This window comes from Schistocerca gregaria, unplaced genomic scaffold, assembly GCF_023897955.1.
Source record: "Schistocerca gregaria isolate iqSchGreg1 unplaced genomic scaffold, iqSchGreg1.2 ptg000614l, whole genome shotgun sequence".
Taxonomy (NCBI): Eukaryota; Metazoa; Arthropoda; class Insecta; order Orthoptera; family Acrididae; genus Schistocerca; species Schistocerca gregaria.
In genome coordinates this window covers 312,313-325,325 of record NW_026062002.1, presented here as the reverse complement: position 1 = coordinate 325,325, position 13,013 = coordinate 312,313, and positions in this window count along the sequence as shown.

Below are 13,013 nucleotides of genomic sequence, written 5' to 3'. Positions count from 1 at the left end.
CGGGCAGGGGGATTTTATCGCTTAATGTAAATTTGTGTGTTTTTGTGTTGATTCTGGCCTATGGGCTACGATTTTAGTCTGCTTTTTTTAATGTGTTTCTCGGTGGTTGGCTTTTCCTTTTCTGTTTCTATGGTCGGCCACCCACCGTCACACTCCGTGCGATTTTAGTTTGTCTTGTCTGGTCTTTGTCTCAGTTTCTCTCGTTCTGTGTCATCTGTCCTCTCGTTTGTTGATTGTTCTTATTCTCTGTGGGTGTTTTTAGTATTAGAAAAAGGGACCGATGACCGTAGCAGTCTAGTCTCTTTAACCCCCACAAACCAACCAATCCTAAGATGTCTACCTCAGTTGGAGATGAAATGTCAGAAATAATTTTATACATCAACCGTGCTGTCCTCCCACAAGCCAGTCCAGAAGTTTTGACTAATGTGAACAGTCACTGTGAAAGCCTATGTTGTGTAAATGTGTGCTTGTCTCCTGAAGTGTACCTGGTGAAAGGAGGAGTAGGAGGTGGGTTAAAGCTCGTGGTGTGAGTAGCTTCGCAGTATTGTCTATCCTTCACGTAACATGTGTTTTCATTCTTGATAAAACACTGAATATTAGTCATCGACAAAGTTTTTTGTTGTAGCTCGTGTATTTAGATGAAACAGTACTAACCTGGCATACATGTTTCCTTGGGATTGAACTAGAATGCCATGAATTTCAGCCACAGTCTCCAACTGTTTTCACTATTTAACTTAAATTATTATCGGACCTGTCTGAGGAAATGTGTGTCAAGTAATGTACTTCAAAAGGCCTTTCTGCTGTGCTCTAAGTCCTCATGTTCATATACAGGATTGAAGCAGTTGAGAGTTGAGTGTTGAATCACGGTTCTGCACTATCCCCGATGACCACTGTCAGCACGTGTGGCGGCAGCTTGGGGGACATTCCACTCTTCCAGTGTTTTGGAAAGGCACAGTATGGCCAGAAAATGGTTATGACTGTAGGTTGCAGTTGATAGTGATTGAGGGAACTGTGACGGAACAACAACCTTTCAGATGTCGATAATTCTCGTGTTACATCTTGTATGACAGTATCGTGATGTTATTTCCAACACAACAGTGCTCATCCACACAGTGGCATGTGTATGTATCAATTGTATGCATTGTATTAGCTGCTCACATAGTCAGCAATATCCTTAGATATGTTCCCTGCAGAGCATATGTGGCACGAGCTTGGACATAAACTCTGCCCCAGTGTCAGTATCCAGAATATTGTGGACCATTACAACTGTTTGAGGCCAGCTTGCCCGAGGAAGGAATCTAGTGGCCTTATGACACCCTCCCAAACAAACAAGTGTATGCAAGAAGGGCAATTGGGTGCATGTCATATTGATAAGTGAGCTCATACTGCCAAGTTCTTTGTAAATCTGACTCAATTTTGTAATCACTAAAGTAACATCACATACCGTCTGAACCCATGGCATTTCTTTTCTTTCTGTGAATTTCAATTTCTTAGCTGGGCAGTGTTTATGAACATCTTGGGCTGAAAGAAAATTAGCATGATATAGAGACGTAAAACTATTAGAGACGTAATTAAATGTAAAAGAGTCACTAAAAACATATTTAAAGTGAAAAGCCTGAAAAAACACCAAGTTGTGTGTCCAGAAAATCTGTATCACAATGGGTTAACAGTGAGCAGCAACTGCAACCAAATGGGAAAATTATCTTCTTCCGGCCCAGGATGTTGTAGCAGATTTTCTGCAACTTCACATTCCTAATGCTTCTGTATATTTCTTCCTGTTTCTACAAAGTCCATTCCTGGCAACTATAATTAAAATGATCCAAGTCACTGTCCTTCTTTGTATACTAAGGTGTCTGTCTGTAAATAATTTACTCTTATTTCTGGAGGCTTGGGCATTCCAATTCTTCTCTTAATATCCACTAGTTTTTGCCCTCAACTATGTTGGCACGGATCTTGAACCTGCATGAATTTTGAGTAGCCCTGAAGCTTATTATCCATGGGAAAAATGGATATAAAGAACTGAAAGTGAAGTTGTCAAAACGATGCAATGGTAAAGAATTGATATGTTTGTAAGCACAGCTACCGATATTTGAAGTATGAAATAGCAAAACGCCTGGATAGGGGAACAAGCTAGTGGAGTTTTTAATGAAAATACAAAAAATTAAAGAATCTGTAGTTACAAATAAGTCAGTTCTTTACTGTTGCACCCTTTTGACAGTGTCACCTTCAGTCTTTTATATCTGTTTTCTTGCTAATAAGCTTCAGGATATTTATGAACATTCATGTCAATGAAGTCGTTTGCTTAATAAGCTTATCAGTGACAATAGTTAAAGTAATTTGTGAATGAATTCAAGAATGTCTGTGGGTAATGAAATTAAACTGTTAACATTAGTAAGATTTTGGAAAGTTTCATCATCATAATACTATTTACTACTTTTTACTGATTTTTCTCATTTCTGGTCCCGGTTTGTTTTGTTTAGTTTTACAAAACTTCCACTGTCCCGATGTTTTTTTTCTTCCAGTATAATGAAATGATGCTTATATGAAACTGAGTTGATCCACATAAAGCACTTGCAGTACCTTGCAGGCCTGCATACAATAAAAAGTATTTAATATTGCATTTTTTGTAATCAGTTCAGCATGCAACTCTTTATACATAACCTGTCAGTAGCTGCCCACAGAGTTATTTTCAATTCTCCTGTAATTAAATAACATAAAACATGATAAATAGATGTAAAAACTTTTTATAATACGGAAAAATGCCTGTACACCATTATTATTTGCAATATGTAGATAGTCACAGGATATGTGGTGCATTCCCTTATGGATCTGAGTTACTGGGAACACATTTGTTTCCATACTATTCGGGCCCACATAGTTAAATGTACAGTTCAGTTTATCATGTTTTATAGATAGTTTCACTTCAAAATTTCTCTGAGGGTTGAAATGCTTTTATAAATATGTAATGTTGGATCATTGGCTGTTGTCAGCTTAGCATATAATTTTAATGGTCTTTTATCCATTCTGGATCTTTCTGAACTCAACAGCTGTGAACAAATGTTGATTAAGAATGCAACCAACCATGAGTACTTCTAAGAGTATTAATTTAAATGCCATTACCAGTCTCAAGCTATTATGGCTGTCTACAGGTTTTTATTTTATTTACTTACTTTTTTTAAGTAATTGCAACAATGTGCTAATATACATGTATTTGATAAAATATAAAATGAAATACTTACATACCCTCGATTTGTTTTGTCGGTATCATTTAGGCTTTCTTTGGTCCTTAAGCATTTTCAGCATGACACACGAAGAGTTAAGAATGATAGACAATGCACTTCTTCTAAACAATCCACTGTGTTGTGCACACACTTCACAGTATTTTTCATCAGTTGCAGCCTTTGACAAGTACTTCACATGTAATGATTTTGCTTACAGTGAAAAGTCTATCCACTGACCAAAGATATCACTCATTTCTCAACAAGGAAACATCTCATCTACTGTATGTTAAGTAAAGAATGTGTGGACGATGCAAATCTAAATAACAGAAAAATGCTTTGTCCAGAAAAGTGCACTTCTTACAGGTGAGGAACTCTAATTGTAGCATGTCATAGGAGAAATTAACAAGAAGATTTATCAGGCTACTCTCGAGAAGCAATGGCATGTGTTTTGATTTTGGTCCCTGACAATATTCTTCAATTGATGTTAAGTTGGGCAGCTAGTGGAATAATGATACCCTTGTTCAGAGTCCTAACACAGACCAATCATGTTTAATTTGTGTGAAAAGTGCAATGAACATTTTCAGGATTGTTTGTTAGCCAGCTGTAGTTGCTCATTTAGAATTTGCTGAGGTGAATTGAAGGTGTTAATGCATATTTCTAGTTATTTTAAGATGCCCATTTTCCTCCATAAGTTAGTTGTATATTTTGTTTGTAGATTACCTTTAGTGTTTGAAATGCTGTATCTATATTGAGGCATGTGAGTGGCAGTTGCAGATTTACTTAAATGTTTTTAGTCTAAAAGCATCCTTGTATTTATGATATCTTGAAGTTGCTGCCAGTCAGGCCAAGATAAAACCTGATGCAATTGTTACAATCAGTACTGTGTATTCCACAGTTTTTAGAGACCCAGCCCAATGCTTTTGGTTTTATGTACTATGTTATGTTGCAACATTTAGTGTGCATCTATGGTCGAAATTGTGCAGAAAATATTAGTAAGTTACCAGATTCAACCATAGAATGTTTATGAAATATTACATATGTCATGTTAATTGAAAGGGGAAACAGTTTTTTAATTAACTAATCCATACATACAGCAATAACATCTTTTACAGTTGTAGATGATGATGATCTGCTGTTAATTTTGAAGTGTTTTGTACAATTTTTTATACACATTGCCAAACAATTTTACAATTTACGTAAAAAAAAAAAAATACAGTTTGTGTCGCATAACTACACACTGGGTGAGCGAATATTTGTAGTTTGGGCACTGCATTTCAGCTGTCTTAAGTACCTTGACAATACTTTTAGCATCCCCTTGTATTCTTTGTGTTGTCTCTTTAGCCCATTTGAAAAAGCAGAGTCATTAGCTCACAACAATGTTAAGATGACAAAATTGTATTAAGTATGGAAATTATCCATCACAGACACTGGGTGCAGAATTTCACATTATTTCTAATTAAATAATAATAATTTTTTCAATGCCTGCTTGATGTTACATAAATAATCATGGACTTTTTAGTATTAACTATTTGAGAGGTATGCTTCATTTTTTTTTAATATCAGGGTATTAATTCATTCAAAAAATTTATGGTGCAGTTTTATTCCTTTGTAGAAAATACTGGCTGCTGTTTTGTTTATCTTGAAACATGAGTCGGACAAAACTGACATTTACTCAGATCATGTGAATACTGCTGTTTGTGAGATAACTGCTTTGTTCTGTATAAGCCAAAAATATTGTTATTCAGTCTGATATTATGTAATTGCCCAAACTATGAGGTTTGTGGTGGGATTATTTGGGACAGAGATGCTACATATTAGTATGTTGTGCAAACAATAATGTAAAATGAATGACTTACAGGGGATGATGTGAAGTTTGCACTATGTGCAGATTTAGACTGCTCAGCTATAACTTAAGTTGTATTTACCAAATGTTGAAAATTGATCTTCTACCTTAGACTTATAATTACCTTTGATGTTTACATTCTGTATGTAGCAAACATCACTACAGAAATCTGCCGTTGCACTGCTTTTAAAAGTTCTAACTGTTTGATAGTAATTTGTCATGTTGACATAATGATTATTCCTTAATCTAGAATGTTTCTAGTTACGTAAGTACTTTTATTCATGTTATATAGTAACCTGTTTATACATTATGTATGTAAATGTTTATTGTTCGCTAGGAAACTTAAGTTTGGGTCAACACAATTCCAAACAGACAGTTATAATTTATGATAATAATTAAAATAGTTTATGCACAATTATCTTAAAATATTCAAAAATTAAATGTAAACTTAGTAACAATCAGATTAATGCTTAAAGACATTCTTTCCTTTCTTACTGTACACTGATTTCTGCAGGCATTTTTGAGTGTAAAGATGCCTTGCTGGTACCTGGTACTTAATGCTGTAAATGTTAGCTATGTTAGCTTCAGTTTTGCTTGGTTACTTTATATTTGTATGCATCATATGGGAAAAGTCAAAACAATACTAGTTTTGTGTAAAACAAATGAGCTCTGTATTCGCATGTTAACAATACTATCAGAGGTGATGACATTATGTGATCATCAGAAACGTCATTTCTATGATGTTTCTGGATGTAACAGCACAACTAGTGCTGCAATCGGGCTGATTTGACGATGGGACTAGTGCTACAATGGGACTGGCATGAAGATGAAAACGTTCTTGAGTGGATAACCCTCTCTGGGGTGCAAGAATTTCTCTTGATAGGTGTGCAGCCACCAGGATTACGCTCTGTTCATAGCTGTATTGGACATTCCATATTTCTTAGACTCCTGGATCAATCTGTACTGCTATCATGCTGTCTACCACACCCTGTTCTTTGTACCTCCCTCTGCAGGTGCAGTGGGTAACATGACACTTGTGAAGAGGCTACAGTTTCCTTTCCAAGAGAAAATTGGTCCTACACAGACCCATCCTCACTCCATCCATGAACAACAGTTCTCAAATTTTATATGGATATGAATCTGTATGTGCATCAAAGCCCTTCTTATGCAACACAAGACATGGGTAGCCGACATACGTTTGCGGCACTGTGAACTGTAACTTGACAGCTTACCACTACCTTATCCAAGACTGCCTCTAAAGTAGTGGCAATAAAGGCTGTGCATATGTGGCATGTACTTCTTTTTGAGAACATCCATCAAGGGTTTCAGAGTATTTAATTCTACAGCATCAAATGTGTCACGAAGTGCTCTTTGACCCAGTTAAGTTATAACATTACATAAATAACACACAGCACAGTGAACAGTATTAATGGCAATGATAACAATGTCGATGACATGAACAACAATTATAATAGTCTATTCACTGGACAGTAAATTTGTAATTATTTATTTATTCTGTTAGATGAGTTGATTGTTAATCAGTGCAATGATGACTGCATTACCACCTGAAGCAAGACTGCTTAATACAAATTTCTGCTTTATTCAATCAATTTTTGGTGTGCACATATGTTGCTGCAACAATAAAGTAAAATTAAATGATATGATTGAATTATTCATTTGATGGAATTCTGTATTCATTTCGATGTTAAGTACACCAGTGTATCATTTCTTTAATGCCTCATCTGAATCCTTGTCACTATAGCCTTTTTTACCTCGAATTTATGTATAGCATTGCCTAACACTTGTTTGTAATTTAGTTTTCAAAGCTATAATTGTAAAAAAAAAAAAAAAAAAAAAAAAACATGTTGTTTGTGTTTAATATGTTGTTTAAGTTTAGTATGTTGTTTCACTGTTAGTTTGTTCTGAACATTAAAGAATTTTACTAACTATCCTGCAATACATTATTAAAGTTATCCCCTACTGTCACTCGCAGTGTTTTTTGTGAGTCATTGTAATATGTTGACGCTGATTTACACTTTTATGGCCACTTACCATTATTTTGTTACTGATCTCTTATAAAAGCAAATTCTTGATTTATATACTTCATCTATTTTTATATCTTTATTGCCTGTTGCGGAAAGTGGATGTTAACAATGTTGTTGAATTATAGTGTAAGCGGCTATGCCTTCATCCAGAAAGAAATAAAAATATGTTTGACATGTATAGGTATTTTAATTCATCTCCCTAAGGATATCTCACATATAACTTATTTCACCTCTGGCAGTGTTTATTAATTTGATGTGGTAGTCAGGAAGCAACCTCAAGATGTAAAACAAACTCTTGCAACGTTTTTGTCCATAAAATTTGGAATTGGGAAGAAAGATAATGGTGGCAAGTGCTGTTATCAAATACACAACACTGAAATGGTTGTATTTGAGTGGTTATACACTACATTAGAACAGAATTTTCCAATAATCAAAATTTCTTTTGTGACAGCATTATGGGATAATTTTCTCCTATTCCCACATGAGGGTGCACAGATAGCTTGAGCATTTGGGAGCTTCTTCCATACTCAGTTAAGAGAGTTAGCTCTGCCAGTAACACTGTGACAGTTTTTTACATACAGAGGATGACAGTGTGCGGTTCAACAGGCAGGTCCTGTCAATAACAGAGAAGCTGTTGAAAGCTTGATTTCTCCCTAAAACCTTAAGGGGCAAGTAAATCTGAAAAACATATCTAAAAATTTCATAATCTTGTTCTGATTGTGTAGAAACAATTGTTACTCCTAAGTAACACTCGGACGCAATAAATAAGCCCTGTTGTGGTAAATAAATTTACACTCATATTTAGGGTACGCTAATTATCACATTCGTTTAGGGAGTGACTCTTTATCATGTTAAGGCACCATTTTCCAAATTTTAAGTGGTATGTAAAATCTTGTGGCTTTTGCAAACTGAGAAAGAGGAACTTGCAGTTTATTTTATGCCATCGACAGGAAAACTGTGAAGGCCTAATGATGTAAATAGAAAGGTATACTAGGGTTTAACCTCCCATTCTTAATGATGCTTTCACAGTGCTCTCCCAGAAAGTAGGTGGTCACAAGTGCATGGCATACTGTCTCATCTGTTCCAAAACACAAATATTAGGGTATGAGATTGATAACCATTTACCATTCATTGTTCCACAGTGAGAAATATTTATTGGATTTTTCAGATTGGTGCAACAGGTAAATCAAATATACTGGTGCCCGTTGCAATTTATTGCTTCAAAATACCTATAGAAACAACTGTGGGAGCTCTCACACAGAATCTTTGGTTTGTCATCTCTCTGTAGTTATGTCTGGTATAGGCAGCGCACGATCCTCATCTCCATTCAACAACCTGTAGTAGTATTCATGGAAATCCGTAGGAAACCCACCGTTCCATAGTAACACTCTTGTCTCTCATTTGCTGTGAATAGATCTTTAAATTTGCTGCTGCACTTTGTACTTTCTTGATGCAGTGGACCTGCTGTGCAGTTCAAATACTTCTGGCCATGTAATTTTATTTCTGTTTGCAGATGATTGAGGACCGTAAGAAAGCACATATCTACTCAGACTCACGATAAAGTAATGTAACCACTCTTAACAAACTCCTCTAATGAGACGAGTGTTCAACGGAAATAATGGTATTGTCAGGAATGCCCCTAGGGAAGTGTTTTCTGTAAACATAATGATTTGGCAGGCAGGGTGGGGAATAATCTGCGGTTGTTTGCAGATGATGCTGTGATACAAGATGATTTAGACAACATTTATGGTTGTGTGTGTGTGTGTGTGTGTGTGTGTGTGTGTGTGTGTGTGTGTGTGTGTGTGTGTGTGTGTGAGAGTGAGCGAGAGAGAGAGCGAGAGAGAGAGAGAGAGAGAGAGAGAGAGAGAGAGAGAGAGAGAGAGAGAGAGAGAGAGAGAAGGATGTGTTAACGGAATTTTCAAATGACATATAAGTTGTACATAGATGCTTTGGGAACTCGTATGGGAATCCCTGGAGAGAAAGCAATATTCTTTTTGAGGAACACTGTATAGAGAAATTTAGAGAACTGGCATCTAAAGCCGAATGCAGAATGATTCTACTGCCAGCAGCATACATTTTGCATATGAATTATAAAGATAAGCTATAAGATACTGGGGCTTACACAGATGCATATAGATATTCATTTCTACCTCACTCTTTATGCGAGTGGAAGAGGAAAGGGAATGACTAGTAGTGGCACAGTGTACACGCACACTACAGCTGCTGGTGGAATATGTATGTAGGTGTGGCCAGGCTCATAACAGGAGCTGTCATTCAATCTTGCTGTGACAGAAAAGTTTCTGGATCATTGTCGCCAGTGTCCATTTTCTCCACGAGTTCAAAGACACTGCCAAGCCATGACTTCAACCCACAGGTGGACCTCCACAGCAGGGTGGAAGCACAAGCACTGCTGTGCCTTGCTGATCTTAATGAGTTAACTCCACTCTTCACTAATCTATACATACACGACAAAGGGCACACACGGTTGGTTGGCCCACACTTACTGATTACTTAAAATAGGTTTTTAACAATTACGAATGTCGTTCCTCGGCGTGAGAGATAATAAATGCATTTCAAGTTCTTGTTAAGATTGATCACACTTATAACATTTCCAGTTAAGGGTAATAGTATGTAATTAATTCGTAAGGACATAGTTTATAACCATGTTTTGGTGGAAATAGTTTAACTGTTCTTTACCATAGGGAGTCACATGCTGATGCTGGGTTCTGTACTGCACTACGTTACTTCAAATCTGATTTGTGACAAATATTAAATGGTGTCTCTGTACAGGTTGACTTGTCATTTTCCAGCTAAGTCTCTTTACTTTTGACTATTTTGGAGACTATGTCATTATTGTGACACAACATCACATTGCAGCTTAAAATATTTGTAGCACCAACATTTACAACTCAATTTTTGGACAGACACTGTGTACATATATTATTTTTGAGATGATATTGTCCCTTCTTTTATACCTCCATTCAAAAATAGTTTAGGTAATTTCCTCTATGTATCCGCCTGACCCCAGGTAACACCATCCCTCTTATGGGTCCGTCTATGTCCCCCTCACTTCCATACATAAAATGGGGTTCACTGAACTTAAAAATTGAAACTATATCTCTTTCTGTGTCAAAAGTGTCTACATAGCATATTTAAGTTTTACTTGATACATGGGTTTCCTACTACTTTCCATTCTGTCACTCTTACTGTGCCTTTCACTGAGTCATACCTTCCCTCTATGTTATATTAACATTTAATAACGTGCTTTCTCTGATACAAACTTAAGATTAACTACAGACTGTTCATTAAGACCTCATTTGCTGTTACACATGGAAATGTTGTTATCCAGTTTGTTCTTATCAATAGAGTTGTGCACCACTCATTTTGAAATCATGAAGTAGTACTGAGAATACAGAAGTTTCTTTAATTTGTTACTTTTCCTCTCAACTACTTTGTCATATACTAGGTATATATGTGATACAGCAGCTTTTCACTTTCCACTGAGAACACATCTATCTTTTTGTTAATCCCAATTGAAAAAAACATTAAATTATCAAACTCAAAACCTTTGTTTATCGTGTGTCAAACACTTTATGCCCAATTATGTAACATATGTATAACTATCAGCTTTTTCATACACTTTGACACATATAAGGTTCACACACAAGTTACTAGCATTTTCGTTTTGCATGTTGCTACGGGTTTCTTTATCAATTGCCATTTTAATTTGTAGTTCACTGTTGCTATCTCAGTTTACATTTTGCCATTTGGAGATAGTGAGTGGAGCTGTGGACGCTAGAAAGTGGAGTGCCAAATGGAATAATCTGAACATTTTCTTCTTGAGTTCAGTAGAGGGGTGACAGCAGTGAAGGCAGCCAGGAACATCTGCACCATATGTGGGGATAATGCTATTCATCAGAGCACAGCAAGAATATGGTTTTCTCGTTTAAAGGAGGACCATTTTCACATTAGTGACCCACTAAGTTCATAAAAATGCGAAGGCCTTCCTGAAGATCATGGAAAGATTAATCCACAGTGATACATGCCAGTGTATTCAAGATCTGGGTCATTGATGATCATGATCATTCCACCACTGTGCAAATTTTGCATGCAACAGAAAGGTTACAAAATGAGGTGTATGAGTACCGCATGTCCGAAGTGAAAACAGCGAAAATCAGTTGGTGGTCATATCTATCTCTATTTGCTCATCATCAAGTGGCTCATGAAATACTGAACATTACAATTGTTGTGGGGTTAGGGGTCAAACCCGGGACTCCACATGGCAGACCTGAAGCTGGGACCCACCACACCGTATTTCGTCAGGAGAGCGAGCAAGTTCAAGAATTTTGAGAGGCAGTGCAGAGTGATACAGTGGTATTCAGTAACATTGCTTTATTCAGCTAATTTACAGTATTTGATGGTGAAGCGTAGTGTCAGCGTGCTGCCCGCCCGATGTCCTGCAAGTCCAGCCGGCTCAGCAGACTCCTGGTATGCCGATGCCGCTGCTGTTGTTATCAAGGCTGCCTGCCAACGGAACTTGGCCGCCGCTCTCCCGGTCACCACCCAGCGATGCGTAGCGCCTTGCGACTTTCTCCGCCCCATTAGGCCTGCTCTGTCTGACCAAGGGATGAAGGTGGATGTACTGGTCACCCGTAGCCCTCAGGCCACCGCTGCTCCCAACACGTGACCTGACTCAAACCCACGCGCACCTGGATTCTGTGCTGAAATTTTCCGCTAATGATGCTTGCCAGATGGCAACACCCACTGCTATCTCTGGCGCTGCCGTAGCGCTACTCTGCTACCCTCAGGGTACGCCTTGCCCGGACCCAGTACGCCAGGTGGGAAGCAAACTTGGCCACTACACTAGAGTGGAACTGAGTCCCTCCTGGACCTGCTGCAGACCTCTCTCACTGCCGTTTTTCAGGCAGACCGTGCTATCTCCAAGTGGAAGGATGCCATTCCACCCTCCCCTGGCGTTGTGTCCCCCGATGCAGAATATAGCCCGAGCAACAACATAGAAACAAAGTACAAATTTATACAGAATGCTTATAATATTGCTGCCAGACTGGCCACTATAAGCATAGACCAGCACAGGTCTGTCCCGACGCTCCACTGACCTGGCAGACCCTGTCAAGCTAAACTTGCCCATCTATTTATATTGGTTTCTCCCTTGGTTCTGACATAGTGTCAGAGAGAGACAGGAACAATTGTAGGGATAAATTCCTACAGGTCAGTCATTTACAAATATCCACTTCTGGCTCTGGCCTAGTGCCCCACCTCATATATCCACTAACTAAGAGCAACGCTGCAGTTTCCTACCTTGTTGTTGCTCCACTCAAAACAAATCGTGCATGCAATACTGCTGTCGCAGCTCTGCGACGGCAGGTGCCATGTTTACCTTGCCTGGCCTGCTGGCTGTCGTCCGTTACGGCACTCTGCCAGCGGCCCCAGATTTCATCCCCCTACCGCGCCTTTATTGAATTTCGAAAAAATTTCCCTTTCCCTTGACTAGACTGACACTAGTGTAGCACTATCCTGGTGATGAAAAATTGTGTCTGTATGCTAACATAAGGAAAAGAAAGGATTGGTTGAGGCCAAACAAAGGAGCAACATCCCATACAAAAATCTGCATGCTTTCACATAAGATAATGTCATGCATCTAGTGGGACGACGATGGTGTGGCGTATTATGAATTGCTTCCGCAAAATGTAACGGTCGCTGCTGACATTTTCTGTCAACAGAAAAGATGTCTTGCATATACAGTCTAAGAACAGCAACCAGGAAGTCCACGTGAAGCAATACTGATCCATGAAAGAGCCTGCCTGCATTCCGTACAGTATTTTTTTGTCAGTCTAGCAAAAGTTGGGTTGGGAAGTCATGTCACACCCACCTTATTCACCTGAT